This window comes from Lathyrus oleraceus, chromosome 4 (assembly GCF_024323335.1).
Source record: "Lathyrus oleraceus cultivar Zhongwan6 chromosome 4, CAAS_Psat_ZW6_1.0, whole genome shotgun sequence".
NCBI lineage: Eukaryota > Viridiplantae > Streptophyta > Magnoliopsida > Fabales > Fabaceae > Lathyrus > Lathyrus oleraceus.
Genome location: NC_066582.1, coordinates 454,841,661 through 454,863,733, shown reverse-complemented (window position 1 = coordinate 454,863,733; position 22,073 = coordinate 454,841,661).

The window sequence follows — 22,073 nt, the reverse complement described above, 5'->3', positions numbered from 1 at the left end:
CCAAATGATTAATATTGTCAATATTTGTAAATAGAACTCTAAAAGTTCCTTTGATAAAAATAAATCATGTGCACAAACATTGCATGCATCATGTGCATAAGCAGGTTTTGCTCCAGGCTTCTTGTTCAGTGGTCTAACTCTGTGTTCTTCATTTATTTTGAAGACAAGCTGACGTACCGGTACTACACCAGAGCCAACTCTTCAAGACTAATGGATCACCTAGAGCAAGAGAACAGGGAATTGAAGGAGGAAGTGGCCAGATTGACTGCCCTGATGGAGTCTTTCATGGCCACCCAAAGCCAATCGTCTCCGGCGTCTTCAACTCCTCCCTAGAGGACAGTCATTTCTGAGATTTCCTCTTCAACAGTGCCTGCTGCCAGTGCCCACTTTGCGCCTACAGCTATTCCATCCGGGTTTCCCTGGGGGATGCCCGCGAACTTTGTCGTGAGGGTATCGCCCCAACGTTTGCTTCTTTGTCGGAGCCCGGTCCTTGTTGTGCCACCTCCGGTCGTGCATACTATGCCGAGAGTAGATGACATCATTTATCACTCTGAGCCGTCTGAGGGCCCAGACGTGTATGAAAAGATGGATGCTATGAACGATCAATTCCTTGAGCTTCGCAAGGAACTCAAAACTCTCAGAGGGAATGACCTCTTTGGCAAGTCTGCTGCTGAACTTTGCCTTGTACCAAATGTCAAGATCCCTATAAAGTTCAAAGTACCTAACTTTGAAAAGTATAAGGGAAATACTTGCCCTCTCAGTCACTTTTGTTATGTATACAAGAAAGATATCGACTCAGACCGACAATGATCAGCTCTTGATCAATTATTTCCAGAACAGCCTGTCCGGTGCCGCCCTGAGATGGTACATGGGTTTGGACAGCGGGAACATCCGCTCCTTCAACGACCTTGGCGAAGCCTTCGTCAAGCAATACAAATATAACATGGATATGGCTCCCAATAGGGATCAATTGAGGGCCATGTCCCAGAAGGACAAGGAAACTTTTAAGGAGTACGCCCAGAGGTGGCGAGAATTAGCTGCACAGATTATGCCTCCACTGGAAGAGAAAGAAATGACCAAGATCTTCCTGAAGACCTTGAGCTTATTTTATTATGAGTGGATGATTTCCAGCGCTCCTTCTGACTTCACCGAGATGGTGAATATGGGGATGCGTCTGGAAGAAGGAGTCGGGGAAGGGCGCCTGACTAGAGAAGAAGGCTCTTCTGCCAAACGTTATGGGGCGTTTGGGAAGAAGAAAGATGGTGAGGCACATGTTGTGACCTCCCATATCAAATCTAGAAGACCCTCTATGAAGAGGAAGACCGTGCGTCCCGCCGGTAACCAGCACCAGGTGGCTCATATAGCACCTATTTTTAGAGATAATCAGCAGTATCAGCATCATAACTAGCAACAGCAACATCAATAATATCAACAACAACAACACCGTCCTCAACAGCAGGCTTACCAGCCTCGAGACAATAATCAGACCAGTACAAGCTACGATAGGAAGAGGGTCAGTTTTGATCCTATTCCGATGACCTACGCAGAGCTATATCCTTCTTTGATAGAAAGGAAACTGATCACTCCACGTGACCCACCTGCTATACCTACCAACCCGCAGTGGTGGTATAAGCCTGAGCTTCATTGTGTTTATCATTCCGGTGCTGCCGGATATGATGTGGAGAACTGCTATCCGCTGAAGACCAAGGTTCAAGACCTTGTGAGAAGCGGTATATTGTTTTTCGAGGACGTAGGTCCTAATGTAAAGAAGAACCCATTGCCCGAGCATGGGAAATCTGCTGTTAACATGGTTCAGGGTTGCCCTGGCAAATATAAGGTCCGATATGTCAGCCATATCCGACAATCTTTGGTCGAGATGCATAAACTATTGTGTGAATACAGTCACTACGAGCATGACCATGATAGTTGTCGTGTTTGCACTGTTAATGAGATGGGATGTCGTCAAGTTAGAAAAGACATCCAAGAAATGTTGGATCAAGATGTAATTGAGATACTTCAGAATCGCGATGAGGATGATGAAGTTAATGTGATATCACCAGTATTCAGGATACCTGAGCCTGTTGTCATCCGATACGATGGAAGCAAGCAGAAGGTTTATCCTACTCTCATAATCAAGCCAGCTGGCCATGTGCCATATTCTTCTGACAAAGTTGTTCCCTATCGTTATAATGTTGTGGCATTAGAAGATGGGAAGGAGGTGCATTTACCCTCCACTTCTGTTGTTAACATTGCTGATGTCAGCGGTTTGACCCGTAGTGGTCGTGTTTTCTCAGCGCCGCCGAAACCCCAGACTGACACCAGAAGGGTCGATGTTGCTGATAGTGTCGTTCGTCCCATGGGAAATTCTTCTGTTTCTCCGAATCCGGCACTTGCTGTTGATAGACATGCCGTCACCGTTGCTAAAACTCCTGTCCCCGCTGGCCAGAATGGCATGATGAAAGAGAACTGCGATTAGATGCTGAGGCTCATTAAGAGGAGTGAGTACAACATTGTAGATCAGCTTCTACAAACGCCTTCAAAGATATCTGTGCTATCTTTGTTAATGAACTCAGAACCACATCGTGAAGCTCTGCAGAAGGTGTTGGACGTGGCGTATGTAGATCATGATGTCACAATAGAACAATTTGATAGTATTGTTGCAAACATTACCGCTTGTAACAATTTGAGTTTCTGTGATGCTGATCTCCCCGAGGAGGGAAGAGACCACAATTTGGCACTTCACATCTCCATGAATTACAAAGATGATGCCATGTCTAATGTGCTGGTAGACACTAGATCATCATTGAATGTGTTTCCAAAATCCACTCTGGCGAGATTGTCATACCAGGGGCCTCCCATGAGGCAGAGTGGAGTGGTCGTCAAAGCTTTTGATGGATCCCGCAAAACTGTGATTGGCGAGGTTGAGCTCCCAGTCAAGATTGGACCAAGTGATTTCCAGATCACTTTTCAGGTCATGGATATCCACCCATCATATAGTTGTTTGTTGGAAAGACCATGGATTCACGAGGCAGGCGCCGTGACATCCACCCTACACCAAAAGTTGAAATTTGTCAAGAACAAAAAGTTGGTGGTGGTAGGGGGAGAGAAGGCTCTCTTGGTTGACCATCTGTCTTCCTTTTCTTATATTGATGCTGAGGACGAAGTTGGGACGCTGTTCCAAGCTTTGTCTATTGCTGAGCCTTCTAAGAAAGGAGTTTCTTCATTTGCATCCTACAATGATGCGAAGTTGGCCATTGAGCATGGCGCAACTACTGGTTTAGGACAAATGATCAATATGGAAGAGAATAAATCCCAGGCTGGCATAGGGTATTCTTCAGGAACTTTCAACAAGCATGGGCTGTTTCAGAGTGGTGGTTTCATCCACACTGTTGCAGATCAGGAAGCTGCTGCTGTGGTGGAAGATGATGCAGAGGAAGATTCTGGCAACTTTGTCATCCCTGGAGGGGTCTGCAATAACTGGGTCGCTGTTGATGTTCCAACAATTGTCCATAAGTCAACGTAATGTTCATTTTTGTTTAAAAAACCCTTCTCCCATGCCAAAAGGAAAAATGATGACATTGTTGGCCCATAAATACAATGATATTCATTCAATAAATTCATGTTAAATGTTTGTTTTTCCAAAGTATTTTCGTTTTTTGCTTTTTGCATGAAATTGGTGATCACATAAAACCCTAAAAATAGAATAAAATCAATCTTTTCATCTGCATAATGATTTGCCTTGTTTGAATTCTCAAATCTCTTTTATATCCAAAATCATTATGCAGGTTGATCAAACCCATTGAACATAACGATCCAACACCATCTCCTAACTTTGAGTTCCCTGTATTGGAGGATGAAGAAGATGATATTGAAGAGATTCCTGATGAGATTACATGTCTACTTGAGCACGAAGAGAAGATCATTCAGCCGCATCTTGAGAATCTGGAAACAATCAACTTGGGGTCTGAAGATTGTGTTCGTGAGGTGAAGATTGGGGCACTCCTGGAAGAATCTGTGAAGAAGGGGTTGATCGAGTTGCTACGAGAATACGTCGACGTCTTTGCCTGGTCATATGAAGACATGCCTGGTCTGGATACTGATATCGTGCAACATTTCCTGCCTTTGAAGCCTGATTGTGTGCCAGTGAAGTAGAAGCTCAGAAGAACTCATCCCGATATGGCAGTGAAGATCAAAGAAGAAGTTCAGAAGCAAATTGATGCAGGGTTTCTGGTGACTTCTACATATCCTCAATGGGTGGCCAATATTGTGCCCGTGCCTAAGAAAGATGGAAAAGTCTGAATGTGTGTGGACTATAGAGACTTGAATAAAGCTAGTCTGAAAGATGATTTTCCTCTACCACATATTGATATGTTGGTAGATAATACAACTAAATTCAATATCTTCTCGTTTATGGACGTATTTTCCGGAAATAATCAGATTAAGATGGCACCCGAGGATATGGAGAAGACAACATTCATCACACCTTGGGGAAGATTTTGTTATCGAGTGATGCCCTTCGGTTTGAAGAAAGCCGGAGCCACGTATCGACGCGCTATGACTATCTTGTTTCATGATATGATGCACAAGGAGATCGAGGTGTATGTTGACGATATGATTGCAAAGTCAAGAACGGAAGTGGAACGTGTTGAGCACTTGTTGAAGCTTTTTCAGCGTTTGAGGAAGTATAAGCTTCGTCTGAATCCTAACAAGTGTACATTTGGAGTCCGTTCCAGCAAGTTATTGGGCTTCATTATCAGCGAGATAGGTATTGAAGTTGATCCTGTCAAGGTCAAAGCAATACAAGAGATGCCCGCGCCCAAAACAGAGAAGCAAGTCCGAGGTTTTCTTGGCCGCTTGAATTATATTTCCAGATTCATATCCCACATGACTGCCACAAGTGCGCCAATATTCAAGCTCCTCCGGAAAGATCAACGTCATGATTGGACCGAGGATTGCCAGAAGGCCTTTGACATTATCAAAGAGTATCTGTCCGAGCCTCCAATTCTGTCTCCGCCTGTGGAAGGGAGACCCTTGATTATGTATTTGACTATTCTTGAACACTCTATGGGTTGTGTCCTAGGTCAGCAAGATGAATCAGGGATGAAAGAATATGATATCTACTACCTGAGTAACAAGTTCACTGATTGTGAGTCTCGATACTCAATGCTTGAGAAAACATGACGTGCTTCGGCTTGGGTTGCTAAGCGCTTACGCCAGTATATGTTGAATCATACGACTTGGTAGATATCCAAAATGGATCCAATCAAGTATATCTTTGAGAAGCCTGCTTTAACTAGGAGGATTGCCCGTTGGCAGATGTTGTTGTCTGAGTATGATATTGAGTATCGAGCTCAGAAGGCTATTAAGGGTAGTATCTTGGCTGACCACTTGGCACATCAACCAATTGAGGATGATCAGTCAGTTCAATACGACTTCCCTGATGAGGAGATTCAGTATTTGAAAATGAAAGATTGTGATGAGCCTACACTCGATGAAGGGCCAGAGCCTGGTTCCTGATGGAGCATGGTGTTTGATGGCGCTGTAAATCAATCTGGAAATGGTATTGGGGTAGTGATTATTACTCCTCAGGGCACACATTTTCCTTTTACAACAAGGCTAACTTTCAAATGCACGAATAATATGGCGGAGTATGAGGCCTGTATTATGGGTTTGGAAGAGTGTATTGATCTTAGGATCAAACATCTTGACGTTTATGGTGATTTGGCCCTTGTTGTTAATCAGATTAATGGTGAATGGGAGACGAATCAGCCTGGCCTCATCCCATATAGAGATTACACGAGGAGGATTTCAACTTTCTTTTCTGAGGTTGACTTCCATCATATTCCTCGAGATGAGAATCGGATGGCAGATGCTCTTGCTACACTTGCTTCAATGATTATGGTAAAATTCTGGAATGAAGTCCCCAATATTACTGTGATGCGCTTGGATAGACTAGCTCATGTATTTGCAGTTGAAGAAGTGAAAGATGATAAGCCATGGTATTATGATATCAAATGTTTTCTTCAGAGTCAGATTTACCCGCCTGGGCCATCTGTTAAAGATAGAAAAACTTTAAGGAGATTATCTGGCAGTTTCTACCTCAATGGCGATGTGCTTTACAAGAGGAATTTTGACATGGTTCTGCTCAGATGCGTGGATAGACACGAAGCAGACCTGTTGATGACTGAAGTCCATGAGGGTTCATTTGGTACTCAATCCAATGGACATGCCATGGCAAAGAAGATGTTGAGAGCAGACTACTATTGGCTGACAATGGAGTCTGACTACTGCAAGTATGTGAAGAAATGTCATAAGTGTCAGATTTATGCAGATAAGATTCATATTCCCCGACACTTCTGAATGTGATTTCATCAGCATGACCTTTCTCTATGTGGGGAATTGACATGATTGGCATGATAGAGCGAAAGGCATCCAACGGTCACAAATTTATTCTCGTAGCAATTGATTACTTCACCAAGTGGGTTGAAGCGGTGTCATATGCAAATGTGACCAGGTAGGTGGTTGTGAAGTTTATCAAGAATCAACTCATATGCCGTTATGGTGTGCCAGACAAGATCATTACTGATAATGGATCTAACTTGAACAACAAGATGATGAAAGAGCTGTGTAGCAAGTTCAAGATTGCACATCATAATTCTTCTCCTTATAGACCCAAGATGAATAGGGATGTTGAAGCTGCTAATAAGAATATCAAGAATATCATCCAGAAGATGGTTGTTACGTACAAAGATTGGCATGCGATGCTACCATTTGCTTTGCATGGTTATCGTATATTTGTCTGCACTTCAATAGGGGCAACCCCTTTCTCTCTTGTTTACGGCATGGAGGTTGTACTCCCAGTAGAGGTGGAGATCCCATCAATGAGAGTCTTGATGGAAGTCAAGTTGACCGAGGCTGAATGGGTTCAGAGTCGTTATAACCAACTGAATTTGATAGAAGAGAAGAGATTGACTGCCATGTGCCATGGTCAGTTATATCAGCAAAGGATGAAGAAAGCCTTTGATAAGAAGGTCAAGCCTCGTGTGTTCAGAGAAGGTGACCTTGTGCTCAAGAAAGTCTTGTCTTTCGCGCCTGATTCCAGGGGCAGGTGGACTCCAAACTATGAAGGTCCATATGTTGTCGAGAGAGCCTTTTCAGGCGGTGCTTTGATACTTACAACTATGGATGGGGAAGATTTCACTCGTCCTGTGAATTCAGATGCAGTCAAGAAATACTTCGCCTAAAATAAAAACAGAATAGCTCGCTAAGTTGAAAACCCGAAAGGGCGGCTTAGGCAAAAATGAGCGTCTCGATGGATTGAAAACCCGAAAGGGTGATCCAGGCAAAATTTAGAGACATAAAAAAATGAATATATATCCCACTAGATTGAGTACCTCACCCTGGGGAAATCTAGGCAAAAATTAGGGATTTGGCAAGTAACTGCAACCTGACAAGACTTTGCTTTCTAGCTGTCATCTGTTAGAGATTTTCGCTCAGTCATCGTCAACAGAAGCTTCAAATACATTGGATTCAGAGTTGGTGGAGAAATGGTCATTATGTTCAATGTAGCCCTTTTCCAATATATATCACCAATTTCAAATTTTGTAAAGATCCATGGAGTCTTGCCATTTGCAGGCTACCATTCCATCGAATAAATTTGAGCCTTTATCCATTTCTTTGCATTCTTATTTATTTCTGTTCAACAAATGTTTGCATGTTTTAATTGATAAATATCATTGTTTTAAAATAAATAAAGTTTTTATAAATTGATTCTTAAACAAAGTGAACATTCACAATGACTAAAAAGGATAATTGAGACATCTTCAATGCTCTCCCAAGGATAGTATGATCTCCAAAAGGGTAAGACATTTGCATACTTGTATCCTCTTCATTTTCTTTTATGTTGTCTCCTCCGTGAGCGCAAAAGAAGATTATGCATCACCAATTTCCCTAGAAAGTCTGGAGCTTTGGTCCTATTATTTAGAGGAGTATATCTCTAACCCCCTCAACTCCACCGGATCCCCTGACAGAGTCTGATGTTTGGAGTTTGGCCTTGGTCTTCTAGCTCCCCATTTGAGTTGAGATTTAGCATTTGTGTTATCAATTATATGGTTGTCATCCCTTGTGTGGATTGACCTAAAATCCCTTATAGATTGATAAATTGATATGATATCTTTTCGAGGAAGTTGATATTTCCCTCATTTAGATTGGAATTCTCCGCGGAATGAGTAGGTGATCCCAGCATGAGTGGAATTTTCAAACAGTTGGGTTTGTAGCTTATCCTCAGCATATTCACGTACTGTGATCTCCAGCAGGTTATCCTCGGTTTGATCACCAACAGTGTTCCCCAGGAGAGTTGCTTGGCCAGAGCAGGATTGTCGTTATTTCCTCCTTCTCGGATGATTTCTCCTCCTAGCAGAGCGGGTGATGAAAACGTTTATTTTCTATCCCCAGTGGAGCGTTGCTTTCCCCTGGCTCAGCAGAGACTATTTCTCCAGCAATATGAGGAATGGTGTTGATTCTTGAAATTTCTGTTTTATGGTTGTTCCCCACAGAGTTTCTATCTTGTCCCGGTGGGTTCCCTAGTAGAGTTTCTTCTACAAAGGAATCTTATCCATGTGTTCTCCCCAGCTGAGGCTCTGTTTGATCCTGACTTGGCATTGGAACTTCTAAGGAAGATATTTTCTTTTCCATCCCCAGTTGGAGTGACTGGTTCTCCTTCTCCGCAGCAGGGATATTCCTCTGTGGCTAGAAGTGATTTGTTTTATGTGCTTCTGTTTGGTGGTTGTTCCCCACAGAATTCTACATCACCTCCTGATAAGATCCCTAGTAGATTTCTTCTCCGATCTTGTCTTGTTCTCTGCATACTGTTGGAAGATCTCTAGCTTTGGTGATTGTTTTCCCTTGCTCCCCTAGCAGTGATCTTTGTCCCTGGCAGTGACTTTATCTGATTCTCAGCATTGCTTTTATTCCCCTGCAGAGATTTGTTGTTTCCTGGTATCTGTTGCCCCATCAAATTCGGATTTTCTCCTATGGGCCTGGCTTTCTCTTTGAGATGTAGTACCGGATGTTTGTCCATTGATTCCTGGACCTGTTTGTGTTAGATATGTCTGTTTGTCAGCATTCATCATACATAAACCATGCATATACATGCATATTTATAACATTCAGATAGTCATGTTGCATTCTTTGCCATATATCTTTGTTGTTGTCTCCTGCTATTTGGTGATACATATTTCCCCAAGTAGATATGTGTGTCTGATCTCTCCATATAGAGTCAGCCCCATAGGAAGAAAGTGTTTATCCTTTCTTCCATATTCCCCACTGAGTTATGTCCTCGTGGATGATTTTTGTTTTAGTTTCCTCCCAAAATATGTGTTGGGATGGAATTACTCCCTTGAGTTATATCCTTATTGGGTTGAGTCTTGTTTCATTGTGTCTCTCTAGTTTGATCCTAGATTGACTGCTCTTGTTATTTCGCTTTGCAGCTTCCCCGTAGTTTAGATGAATGATTGCTCAGTAACCAGTAATTGTCCATCTTTGTCCCCGGCGGAATCTGCGGCCTTCTACCCAGTAATCGGTAGTTGTAAGTCCTATTTCTGTGGTTTTCTACCCTCATACCGGTAGTTGTGAACCCCATTTTTATCCCCTTGTAGAGTTAACCCTTGTTGTTCATCCTAACCGATGACGGTTACTCTCTTCCATGGTTTTTCTGCCCAGTAACCGGTAGATGTAATCCCCTCTTTGTTGGTTATCTTTATCCAATATTCGGTATTGATATTCCTTCACCTTTTGAGTATATCTCCCAGTAACCGTGGATATATCTCTTGGATAATTATTCTGATGAAGCAATTTATCCCCAACGAGTTATCTTTCATTTACTCTTTGTTTGGTAATGATCGTTTCTCCCCTTTCATTGGTCATCATTTTATACCCAATATCCGGTATCCCGATGTCCTTTCTTTTCGGTCGATTTATCCTTTATTAACCCAGTAACCGGTTGTGGATAATCTTCCATGCGAGTATGTTATCTATGTTCTGACGGTAATAGATAATATATCTCATGCGCTCTTTAGTCGAAGTCTTTTTCTTCCCTAGTCGAGTAAGATTCATATTTCCTTATGGAACCGAATGTCCATCTTGTGATCGAGTTTGCTTATTCAGCCCTCCTTTCGGATGATGAGTGTTTTGGAAATATTCCCCAATTCACGCTTTGGTGGGTCACCTATTATACGCCCAGTAACCGGTATCCCTGGTGTTCCTTCCTTTCTGCTCCCTATTATGACTTTTGTCCCCTGCGGAGTCAGATTTCCCTGAGTTGAAATATACCTTTTTTAGGTCTTCCTCAGATGTTTTGGATGATTGATATCTCTCACCCTTATACCAGTCTTAGATATTCATTCTCCCCGAGCGTGTTGTTCTCCCACCCTTATACCGGTGTTTTGATCACATGTCTCCTTGAGCTTATTACCCAGTAACCGGTAATACCTCATTTGTTGTTTCCTCAGCTGAGTCCTTTGTGGACATTCCCAGCTTGAGTCCCTTTGGTGGATTTTCCCCACTTGAGTCTGGATTTTTATCTGAAGTATCCTTTGTGGATAGTTTTGCTATATTGGCATATTCCCCAATACATGCATCTTTGCGTCAGCTTGAGTCTTTCGATTGATTTATTTTCATGGAATCCCTTCGTGTCTTTCAGCAAGTTTCAAGTCGTGACCTGCTCACGCATTTTATTCCCCTTTACTCCCCAAAGTCTTTGTCCCATTTATAAGTGTTTTACTCATATGGATTCTCAGTTTCTTCTGATTTCTTTTTCTTTGTGGACATATATCTCCATAGAGTATTAACTTTTGCATACATACATTTGCATCATGAGGTCTCTTAGGGACCAAAATTCGTCTCTTTGTTATTATTTAAGCCCATTCTACCTCGTCGAGATGAAGATTTTAACCTTCATATCTCCGGCTAGAATGACCTTAAATAGGGGCATTTGTAAGACCCTAATTTTGACCCTAAGATCCCTCATGGCATCATATCATTGCACTTTGCATTTGCCTCAAGGATCATAGCATCTTGGCTCCTTACCTTTGGGTGAGGACATTTGTGAGTTGGTTTGAAACCACCAAGCATGCTTGAATTCTATATTATTGCTTTTCTTATCTTGTTTACTAACCAAAAGCACTAACATCTTTTGTTTTGTAGCTTGAGCAATCATAAGATCTGAGGCTCCTAGGAGGCCCCTATGCTCAAAGAATGGCCAAATGAAGTGGAAAGCAAGCATGAAAATGGTTCACAAAGCTCTCAATCATCATATATGCCTCCCAAGTATCTCAATTTGTCAATTTGATCAAGATAAACCAAAGGGCTTGAGGATTGTTTCCCAAGGAAACCCTAAGTCAACTGTGCATTGACTGTGCCTTGCTCATGAAGCAACCTCAACCATTGATCAAATACAATCAAGGGAAGTTCTTTCATTCATCATTTAATGCATATTTGATCTTATTTTAGTGTCCTCAATCATCAATTCATCAAGATTTGAGGTATGGACTTGAGAAGTTGATCAGTCAATTCATCTGACTATTTTGAAATCCATTAAGATCTAACTTTTCATGTGTTTGTCAAATGGATATGACCCCAAGAGAAACAATGTTCTTAAGAACCATATTAACAACTTTCATGTTCATTGAAAATTTATTTAAAGCTTGGAAGGTCATCATCCATTTCAATACATTATAGGTCATTTTGACTGAAACCCTAATTTTGGGTCAACTTCCCAAGGACCTAACTCACTAATTTTTCATGATTTTGAGGTGGGATAAAATGTATTAGAAAGTTTAAGATGTCTACTTCATGTGTTATGTATAACAAATTTTCATAATCCTAAAACAAATACATGTGATAATGCAAAACATTATAGGTCACTTTGGACCAAAGGCATTGAAATGTGAAAAAGTCCAACTTCAAGTGCCCATAACTTTCTCATCAAAAATAAAAATGATGCAAAATGTAAGTCCAAATTGATTTTCTTGAAAATATCTACAACTTTGGTGTTGAAGGTTTTATCATTTGGGGCTTGCATCATTGAAACAGAAGGGCTTGAAGTTAGTCCATTTTGGAAATTTTCACATGCACATGTTTTGCACCTTGAACTTTATGACCAATTTTCACTAATTTTCTAATCCCAAATGGACTTGTGTTCAACATAACAATTGATCCTCATGTCAAGACCTTTCCAACCATTACCCATAAGGCCGTGTTTTATTTTGGGAATATGCATTTTCGAAGAGATGAAGAATCATGTGCATTTTTAGAAACCATTTGAAAACTCATTGCACACTCCAATTCCCTTCATCTGTACGTCCAAAACTACTATGCTGATGTTAAGCTTGCCAAATCAATAGGATTTGGGCCCTCCATGCGCCTGTACAGGCCCATGCATGGAGGCCCTCATCACTCATGCACATGATTTTCCCATGCTCCCATTGCCATTTACTATATATATAACTGCTTGGCTTCATTCTCATTCAACTTGAAGGCGCCTTAGATGCTGCAGAATTGAATCCAAAACCTCACCTAAAGGAATTTCTCTCTTTCATTTCAAAATTTCAGATCCAATTTTCAACTTCATTGGTTGATCATTGGACTTAAAATTCCTTGGCCTTGCTTCATCTTCATCTCCAGAGCAAACTGCAAGCAAGAGTGGTGAAGAATCTTGCTCCATAGATCTACATTTCAGAGGTGGATGTTCAAACTTTTTTCAATCGAAACTCACTGATTATTGCTTATTTCTTGTGTTTATTGGCTTGGCTGAAGTCCTCTCATCAGAGGCATTTGATTTGTGTTCTTAATTTTGAAAATCCATGAAGTTCAGATTGAACACCATAATTTTCTCTCTCTGGTTTCTCTTTCTATGAGAGTCTAAAGGAGAAACCAATGGTACAGGGGTGATGTACATCACCCCAGCTTTCCAATGATATGAGGATCGCTTCATTTGGTTAAGTTTCCATGTCTGCAATTTCCACCGGAATCTGCAAGCTCGCCGGAGAAGACGGTGGTGTACACCATCGTCTCTTTGCCAGATTAATTGTGAGCCGTTGATCTCAATCTCCAGATCTAATCTCAGCTCTCCATTCTTATGACTTTTTTAAATGCCTCATGTGTCTCAGTTGACTTGGATCCATGGTAAGCACGCGCTGATGGCCTTTGGATGTGCCAGGTCAATTAATGAGATTCAATCCAACGCGCCATGATTTTCTCATTTTCTGAATTTCCTTTTATTTTTGTTTATTTCATTTTATTTCAAAAAATCATAAATCTTTCATTTTAATTCCAAAAAATATGGGACCAATTGCATTATTTTCCTTTTAATTTCTAGTTTCTAAAAATGATTTTTAATATTTTTTATTTTGTCATTTGATATTTTTTTTATGAATTTTATCTTTTCTGGTTATTTTTAATTCATTTTAAATAGTTTCCAATATTCAAAAAATACAAAAAATATTTTCTTAACCTCTTTGAATGATGATAGAACTATGAAAAATATTCTCATCAATTTATTAATTGATTTGAGATTTATTTGAGATTTTAATTCAATTAGGTTATTTTTTATTCATTTTTAATTGTTTAAAAATAGTTTCTGGTTTCTAAAAAATGTTGAAATTTTTTGTCAAACTTTGTTTGACCTTGTTGAACTTAGGATGATCCATTTGGACTTTTCAAAGTTGATTTGAAATGGATTTGAAGTTTGACCTTTAATTATTTATTTTAATTCAAGTATTATTTTAATTTTGAAAAATACCAAAAAATATTTTATTTGTTTCTTGACTCCTAAGTTTCATTGTGCTTCTGTTTACTATTGTTTGACCTTGATTCGATTTGTCTTTGGTCAATGCACTTTACTTACTTCATTTGAATTCCATTAATGTACATTCTTATTCATCTTCTTCTTCATCTTTTTCTTTTCGATCAATGAGTTAAAGATTGGTGGTTAGCCTTGATGTATAGGAGGTTTAACCTTCCTTGATTCAAATCTAATTCATCTTGATCAAAGATCAAGTGAATGGCTTTGCATTAAGGATAGGTTGCTTCTTGATCAAGCAAAAAACCTAAATCAATACAAGATCATTCTTCTTTTCTTTTGGCATGGTAAGTTGTAGGAGCTTGGCTTACTAGTCAAGGTCTCTATCTTGTGTTTGTTGCCTATATTTTTATTGACCGGCCTCAGATAGGTGTAACTACTACATTAGTCCACTTACGATTGCTTAACATAGCGCTAAATTTCCTTATGGCACACTAACACTAACTATTGACCATTAACTTTTAATTCAAGTCATTTAATTCTTGCACTTTACTTTAATGCAAATTTAACATTCTTCTACATTATTCATTTGCTTTTGCCCTTTGCTCACTTGAGCTCATGTTTATGCTAATGCAATTTTCCTTTTGCTCACTTGAGCACATAATTGTGTATATACTATTGTGCTTGTGTTTTGTTTGATTCTTGTGAAGCAAATGCAAATGGACAAAAGGACTTAGACTTTAGGATATTCCCTATGCAAAATGGAGTCAAAGAGTAGCTAGGCCTCATGCCTTTAGAGTGCTTAAAATGTCAAAGAGCAACTAGGCCTCATGCCTTTAGAATGCTTAAAGCTTGAAGATGAACATTGAAAGGACCAAATTCTAAACTCCTTCTTGTCCATTCTTTATTTGTTTTGTGGGACTTTTTTATTTGTGTGTTCTTGTGCTAGGGATCCCAAACATTTGAGCCAAGTAGAAGAACCATTGTCATGAGCATCCAAAGTGAGAGATACAAAAGCCATTGGAAGATTCCTAGGAGCTTGATTTGTGTGCTTGATTGCTTGAGTATTTGCTTATTTGCTCGCTTATCCCAAAGGATCGGAGCTACTTGGATCATCACTATGATCTCAAGAAGGGAACTCCATTTGTGGTTTTGTTTCTTCTCCTTCACCTTTTGTATGTTTAGGACTTAGCCATTCTTCTTCTTCCCTCCACTTTAACCCAAGCCAAAACTTTTGTGCAAACATTAACATTTGTTTTCAAAATTAGAAACCTAAGCATTAAGCTTTTGATTTTCAAACTTTCTTTTCATAACACTTATTTTGAATTGAATCCTAAGTCAACTTTGACCATACTTTGTAAATAATTTTCATTGGTAAATACAACTCACTCAATTGTTTTTGTGATTTCAATGGCCACTCCTTGCCAAAGCTTTTCATCAACCTTAGCTATTAGGTTTGAGTTATCCTTGAGTTTGATATAATACTCACATATATCCTTAGTGATGGAAAATGAGTCTTCCATGCTTATTATAGGGTTAACCCCTCACTAGCATGTTGAAGTTATCCTCACATGGTGGATTTGTGGTTTTAGGTTGAGTTTTCTCCCTTTGATAACAAAAGACCTTAAGGCTTTTGGACCAATCAATTCACCAACTTGTTTTGAGATTTTTACCCAGAACTACGAGGTTTTGATCCTAATCTTTTTTTAAGATGGTACGTAGGCAGTGGGTTTATCCATTCAAACACAAAATTGTAAATAATTTGTACATTCTTCTCTCATCTCCCCGATCATGTTTGCACAAACAATTTTTCACAAATACCAACTTACCTTGCAACAATTATGAAAAGGGCTCCCTAGGAGTACCTAGGATGTTTTGGGTGCTTAAAACCTTCCCATTGCATAACCAACCCCCTTATCCAGATCTCTGACATTTTTATTAGTTTTTTATTTGATAAAACTTCTCGGTTTTTGTTCGCTTTCTAACCTTTCCTTTGGATAAATAGAAGTACGGTGGCGACTCGATTTGTATGATTTACTTTTGATTTAGTCAATAAATCTAAAGGTAACGAATACCCCACTACAATAGGAATAGTGAGGAAGTTCCATGGATATAATGTTGATCTCCATCACACGAGCTTCAATTTCATGTCCTTACTTTCCATTTTTGTTATGTTTTTTTCTCTGCAACTGGTGGCCGGAGGTTGTCGTTCCACCAGAGAAGATGGTGGTTTCCACCACCATCACCATGTGTGCACCTTCACAGCCCTTGGATTTGGTTTCCACGTTCTAATCTTGGTCCTTCATTGGGTTTACTTTATTTAATTCATGTTGTTGCGCATTTGACTCGAACGCACGCTGCGCCCTCACATGTGAGCCATTCACCCTTGCCACGTCAATTAATGAGGTGCATCACGCGGCTGTGGTTTTTTATATTTAATTCATTTTCTTTTATTTTCAGTTAATTCATTTCATTTTAAAAAATTCATAAAAAAATTATTTATAGTCATAAAAATATGAGACCAATTCCAAAAAAATTCTTGAAAAATCTAGTTTCATATTTTGATTTTTAATTATTTTTGTGACTTCATTTAATATTTTTTGTGAATTATTTTGTTTTTAATAGTTTTAATTCATTTTAAAATACTTTCTGACTTTTGAAAAATCCAAAAATATTTTCCTACCATTTATGGATCATGATAAATCAATGAAAAATAGTCTCATCAATTTCTTATTTGATTTGAGATTTTAATCCATTTTGTGCTATTTTTAATTGTTTTTAAATACTTTCTGATTTCCAAAAATTTTGAGAAAATTAGTCAAAGCTTGTTTGACCATGTTGAACCTAAGATAATTTAATTGGACTTGTTGAAGTGTTTTGAATTGAATTTGACGTTTAACTTATTTGTTTATTTTTTATTTGCATTTTATTTTAATTCAAAAAATACCAAAAAATTATTGTTGACTTGTTATCTTCATTTCTTTTCTGTTTGGTATTGGTTAATGATGATTTGATTCACATTTGATCAACTGGATTTGATATTGGTCTTCTTTTTCCCTCCCTTTCATCTTCATCCCTTTCTTTCCATCAATGGACAATGAGTTAAAGTCTTATGGTTGGTCTTGACAAATGAGAGGTTTAATCTTCTTTGATCCAAACCAAACTCAACTTGATCCATGATCAAGTGAGTTGTTTTGTGTCAAAGATAGGTTGCTTCTTGGTCAATCAAATAACCTAAAGTCAATACATGGACCTTCCCCTTTTGTTTTGGCATGGCAAGTTTATGGAGCTTGGCTTACTAGTCATGATCTCTAACTTGTGTTCTTTGCCTATATTTTTATTGACCGGCCTTAGATAGGTGTGACTACTACATTAGTCCACTTACGATTGGTTAACATAGCGCTACATTGTCTTATGACAAGCTAACATAACTTCACTAACTACTAACTTTAATTTAAGCATTTAATTTCTTGCCATTTACTTTTAATGTCATTTATTTCTTGCTCACTATTCATATTGATTTTCCCTTTGCTCACTTGAGCACATATTTTATGTTTATGTCATTTTTCTTTTGCTCGTTAAGCTCATTATTGTATATAAATATATTGCTATCTTATGTTTGTTTTGTTTTTGTTTTGTGTGAACCAAATGCAAAAGGAGAAAGGACTTAGAATTAGGATTTACCTATGCTTAAAGGAGTTCAAGAGAAACTAGGCCTCATGCCTTTAGAATGCAAAACTTGTTGAAGAGCAACTAGGCCTCATGCCTTTAGAATGCTAAAATTCAAAGTTGATCTCAAAAGGACTTCTCCATCAAACTTATTCTTTGTCCATTCCCTTTATTGTGTTGTGAACTTTTTGATGTTTGCTCTTGTGTGATAGGGATCCCACCTTGAGATTGTGAAAAGAGGACCATTGTCATGAGTAGCCAAGTTAAGAGACAAGGCAAATGGAGATCCTAGGAGCTTGAATTCAAATTGTTTGATTGCATGTTTATGTGCTAAGTCCAAAGGAAATGAGCATCTTGAGTCATCTCTATGACTTCAAGAAAAGAAAATCCAAGGGTTTTTCTTTCCCCTCTTATCTTTGTGTGCTTTTAGGACTAGCCCTTCTCTTCTTCTCCCCACTCTAACCCAGCCAAAAAAAATCTTTTTTTCAAACTTTGACTTTGTTTCAAATTAGAAACCTAGGCCTTAAGCCTTTGACTTTTCAAAACTCTTTTCATAAATACTCATTTGTAAATAATCTTAATCAAACTTTGACTCCATTTTGTAAATAAATCTAACTTGTAAATATAACTCACTTCAAGTTGTTCTGTGGTTCCAATGGCCACTTTGTTAAAACTTTTCAAAAACATTAGTCATATGTTTGAGTTATCATAGGGTTTGAAGTAAATCTCACCTCATCCTTAGTGATTGGATTATAAGTCTTCCATACTTATTATAGGATTAACCCCTCACTAGTATGTTGAAGCCTTCCTCACATGGTGGATTGTTGGTTTAGGTTGAGTTTTCTCCCTTTGATAACAAAATATCTTAAGGCTTTTGGTCAAATCAATTCACCAATCTTTGAGATTTTTACCCTGAACTACGAGGTTTTGATCCTCCTTTGTGATGGTACGTAGGCAATAGGTTCATCCATTCAAACAACAAAACTTGTAAATATAATCTATTCTCTTCTCATCCCTTCAATTTTTTGTTTAAATCTTTTCACAAATACCAACCTACAACACATATTTGCAAAAAGGGTTCCCTTAGAGTTTAAGGATGTTTTGGGTGCGTAAAACTTTCCCATTTCATACCCAACCCCCTTACCCAGATCTTTGAAATTTTTATTAGTTTTTGATTTGAAAAACTTCTTACCTTGGCTTTTGTTCGCTTTTTAGCCTTTCCTTTAGACAAATAAAAGTGCGGTGGCGACTCGAACTGTATGTTGACTTTTGGTTTAATCGATAAACCTAAAGGTAACGAAAACCCCGCTACAATAGTGTTAGATGATCTAGCTACAGGCGCGTACTTCCTTCGGATGCATCGAATCTCTGACTCAAAAGAAGTCTTCATCTGAGCCTTTCGAGAACAAGCTGATCAACAATCTTCTTCCAAGCACCGGAAGGCTGAGGCATACTAGAGAAAGATGGACCCTCTGGCTCCATATGTCTCTTCACTGCTTGATCTTCAAGAAGTTCAATAAGTGCGTCTTTGTCCTTAGACTCAAGCTGCAACTCCTCATACTTTCATCTCAAAGCATGGAATCGCTCTTCCCACATATCTTTCTCTTGCTTCATCTTGGCGAGTGCGTCTTCCAACTCCTCTATATCTTGGTTAGGGAGAGTTAATGGCTCAACCACAACCATAGACATAACTCTCTCACAAGCATTCGACATCTTCAACTCCAAAGCTCTCTTTTTTAACTAAAGAGTGTAAGCCTCCAAAGCTACACAATTGCGTAGACCAAACTCAGATCTTCCTTTCTTATGCATATTATGCCAAGCATGTATGATCTTCTGCTTCAAATGTTGGGTATCTTTACCGTCTTGATAGAAAAGACCTTCTAACTGAGTGTTATTAGGCTTGTCTCTCAAGGGGAACCCAAGTTGACGACGAGCCAAAGCAGGGTTGTAGTTGATTCTTTCTTGTGTACCAATGAGTGGCACAATAGAGAATTCACCACAACTATTAATAATATCCAAGCTACTCAATGAAGAATCATACCAAACTATATCATCATTAGTGGGGGACATAAGTCTCTGAGACCATCGTAGACATTGTTTTTTTTCCACGGAAGCAGGCGTCTAAGGCAAGTGCGAAATAAACCACTTGTACAGAAGAGGAACACAACACATAATAGTTCCACCACCTTTATAATTCCTCAAATGCAAAGAGAAGTACATATCACCCAACAAAGTAGGCACAGGATTCCCAATCAAGAAGATTCCAATGGCGTTAACATCAACAAAACCGTCAATGTTAGGGAACAGAGCTAAACCATACATGAGCAACACAAAGATAGCTTCAAAAGCATCCATACTACCAGCATGAGCAAAGGCAGTAGCTTTCCCAATAAGGAACTCAGAAGTCAACCCAAATATTTCTCCTTTCTTCGCCCAATGAACCTCAATCTCAGACTTCTTCAGATGAAGAGCTTCAGCTATAATATGAGATCTAGGAATCTCCTCTAATCCACTAAAAGGAAATTTGTCAGAAACAGGTATTCCCAAGAGATGTGCATACTCCTCCAACATAGGCATAAGCTGATAATCGGGAAAAGTGAAGCAACATAGAGAGTCCTTCCACCATATCAGCAGACAATACAAATAGATGCTTCCCATGACGTTGCTTGAAGTCCAAGGGATCTAATGCAAAGGATGATAAATTCCTTAGCTCTTTTAAATCAGGACATCTGAAACTATACTTCTTAGTGTTCCTTCGTCCATAATCCATGGTCTGAAAATATTTGCAAATAAAACCTCAGTTCCTTGAAGTTATTTTTCGTGTGATGAATGTCATGATGCGCATGAATGCATGAATGCAACAATCACAAATAAGGGGTCACACACAAGGCAAACAAATAAAGGTCAAGGGATGAATCAAGTCATTGTCAAGACCAATCATCCATTTTGGTGGATTATGGTTCTCACCTTATCAACACATAAGTTCCATTGATATTGACAAGATTTGATTGGATCAACCAAGAATCAAGGGTTTGTTGTGAGTCACGAGCATGGAGTCTAGTTAAGAACCATCCCAAAGGAGTTTACTAAGGATAAAAACCTATAGATCATGTTCTAAAAAGTTCCCAGAGTCTTAATTCCATCTATCGGATATTACAGGTTAGGATGACTGACTCATCAACCCATAATATTCTCAAGAGAAACTCGTCTAAGTGTAGTATCGCGTAACAACTGTTATGAAGTCTACACCTGAACAGTCTCCGCACTACGTCCTAAATAGGCCAAGTTGGGTTAAATGTTCTACGGTCCTCAGCTTCTCGGACCCCAAATCAGAGAAAGTAATGCCTAACCACAAATAACTTATGTGACATCAATAACTCCAAAAGGGTCTCCACTGAGTAAATGGGTCTCAAGCCAACTTGTTAAGGACTACTCCACACAAGTCGAACATGACTATACCATCCTCTTATCTTAATTGCACTCAAGTTCGGGTTTGAACTTATCTCACCACTCAGAGATCACCAAGCACAACAAGCATATTATATCACACAAACAAATATGCAAACATCAAATATACAATTATATACATATAAAAAAGTAGGCTAAACCCACTAAGGACTACTCCCCAGCAGAGTAGCCATTTAATTTCTATAGCGGTAAATTCATGATCATTAAGCTATGGATAAACTTAACGTCAATAAAACCAGAGTCGCCACCGTGATTTTATTGTTTCCAAAGGAAAAGGGAAAAGTACGAACAAAACCCAAAGATAAGAAGTTTTCAAAGTAAAACTAACAAAATTCCAGAGATTACAGGTAAGGGGGTTGGTTACACAGAGGGAAGGTGTTAGCACGCAAAGTGTCTTAGGTACTCCTGGGGAGCCCTTTTTATGTGTGTATGTGTTTTTGGTATAAATTGATGTTTGCAATAAATAGAGTGTGGGGATGAGAAAAGAATTTATTAATTATATTTGTGTGTATGGATTTCTTTTAACAAAAATTTAAGTTTAAAAGAGGCACAAAAGGCCTAAGAGAGTTTGAATGAGTGTTAGTTCTTTTTGTCTTTTGAAATTAAGTCAATATTGTTAAGTTCATTTGCAAGTTTTGATTAAGAAAAGAGTTTAAAAATGCAATGGCATAAGGCCAAAGTTTCTAATTTGCATAAAAAGTCTATGTTTAGAAATCACAAACAAAGAATATTTTAAAAAGTGGGAGGGATTTGAAATTTAAGAAATGGGAGGAGATGAAGAGACTAATCCTAAGCATAAAATTAAAAGTTAAGAGTTGAAAAGATCTGGCCAATGGGACTTATGTAGAATTCACAACTATCTGAGGTCGGGCAATAAAATTTTTGGTGTTAATGCATGTTAGAGATATTATAATGAACCATACTCCTAAAACATGCCTCACACAAAAAGAAAATGATCAAAGGATGGATCTAATCTCATCCATACTTGTATTGGTTCATCTAACATAAGTTATTGATGAACCAATTAGCCTTAGGATATTGAGATGTCATTGGTCAATGAAAGGGATGGGATAGAAAGGGACTGAAGATGGAGAGGGAGAGGAAATGAGACAAACACAAATTGATCATGGGAGGAATT